Below are 2188 nucleotides of genomic sequence, written 5' to 3' on the forward strand. Positions count from 1 at the left end.
TAATTGCATTTGTGTCTTATAAGAGAAGTAGTCCAAAAAAATTTAAAAAAAGGGCCAAAACCTTAACAAAATTCAAAAAAACCGGGAAAATTGACAATATGCAAACAAAGTTTGGTACTGACCCCTTTCCTGTAAATTTTTGGATAAAACCCCCACCAGTATTTTTGGGAGGAGTATCGGACAACTTTGTGTTTTGGGCCAAACAACAAAAAAAATTCCAAAACCCACCTTTTTTTAAAAGGGCAAAAAATTTCCCCCCCAAAAACTTTAAACCGGGGAAAACCCCTTTGCAATATGCCCCAGGCCCTTAGCTACAAAAATCCATCCTGTTAAATTTCCATTGAAATTGCTTTTGGGGTTTTAAGAAAGTAGTCCAGACAAAACTTTAAAAAATAAAAATTATTAAAGGGCCATATGATAACTCTGACAAAATCATTGAACCGATAAATGCTGACAATATGCACAACTAGACTTGGTACTGATCATTCCTGTAAAGTTTGGATGAAATTGCACCAGTAGTTTATGAGGAGTAGTCCGGACACAGTTTTTGTGAACGGACGGACAGACAGACTCGACGACGGAGAAATGATCCCTATATGTCGCCACTACTCCGTAGAGGCGACACAAAAATGATGCATGCTGTGAACATCATAGCCAGGTCAGAGCTCAAAGTTAAAACCAGGGTAATTCAAATAACCATTAGGATTTTTCTTCTAAATGCCACTGTTTGAAAGAACAATGTTGACTAACCAGTCTTTACTTGCATGCAAAACTCACTTTTTCAATTATACATCAATAACAGTGGTTAAAATACACACAGATACTTTTCTGACAAATTTCTAAATCATTACTGACATGATAACTGAGAAAAACTAGAAATGTGTCCATAGGACACGGATGCCCCCACACGCCACTGTTTTGTCAATCTTATGACTCTAGGTCAAATAGTTTTTGGACTACATGTGCCACAAGTTGAAAATTAAAAATCACCAAAGGGACATAATTCTGTTAAATGTGGTCGCAGCAAAAATTCCTTCCTTTACTACCATCTTCACATTAAGGTTGTTCATCCCTGGAAGTTTAAGCAAAATCTGCCATCTGGTTTAAGAGGAGTTGCTTTCACAAAATTTCTACATAGTATCATAGTATATGGTGAAAAAATCAACAAAGGGCCATAAATTTTGTTAAATTTGGTTGCAGCAAATATTCCTTCCTTTACTACCATCTACACATTAAGGTTGTTCATCCCTGGAAGTTTAAGCAAAATCTGCCATCTGGTTTAAGAGGATTGCTTTCACAAAATTTCTACATAGTATATAGTGAAAAAATCAACAAAGGGCCATACTTCTGTTAAATTTGGTTGCAGCAAATATTCCTTCCTTACTACCATCTACACATTAAGGTTGTTCATCCCTGGAAGTTTAAGCAAAATCTGCCATCTGGTTTAAGAGGAGTTGCTTTCACAAAATTTCTACATAGTATATAGTGAAAAAAATCAACAAAGGGCCATAATTCTGTTAAATTTGGTCGCAGCGAAAATTCCTTCCTTTACTACCATCTACACATTAACGTTGTTCCACCCTGTAAGTTTAAGCAAAATCTGCCATCCGGTTAAAGAGGAGTTGCGTTCACACAAGATTTCGGGACGGACGGACGGACTGACAAGTGCAACATTGTGGGGGCATAAAAATAATCTTTTTTTTACTTACATGTTAAACTGTCAAATCCTCTTATGTGCCAGGCAGTATCTACTGCACTGGACATACCACTGCGGGTTTTTACAGGGAAATTTCGGGGAAAGTCTTAATCTGCTGTGAGGTTTTTCAAGATGTGGACCACTTCTGATTTTGTTTTCAACCTTTGACTGTCTGTGAGAACTGTAATTGTAAAAACATATTTCAAAACTATTTTGTGTATTTTAAAATTCATCTTTAAAAGTAATATTGACAAGTATTGAGGAGATACACCAATGAATTGACAATAACTTATTTATAATTAATGTAACACAATGTTCATACTAGAATAAGTTCTGTTAATTATTAAATGCTGATTGCACGACTTTTTCCTGACCAATTTTGGTAATCACTTTTATGAAATAATTCGGACTGCATATCGATTATTCATCACATAAAGACACATCAAATTGTTTCTATTGAAGACGACCCCAAATAGCATTACAAAATTATCA

This window comes from Ruditapes philippinarum, unplaced genomic scaffold, assembly GCF_026571515.1.
Source record: "Ruditapes philippinarum isolate M1 unplaced genomic scaffold, ASM2657151v2 ctg16019_1_1_1_1, whole genome shotgun sequence".
Taxonomy (NCBI): Eukaryota; Metazoa; Mollusca; class Bivalvia; order Venerida; family Veneridae; genus Ruditapes; species Ruditapes philippinarum.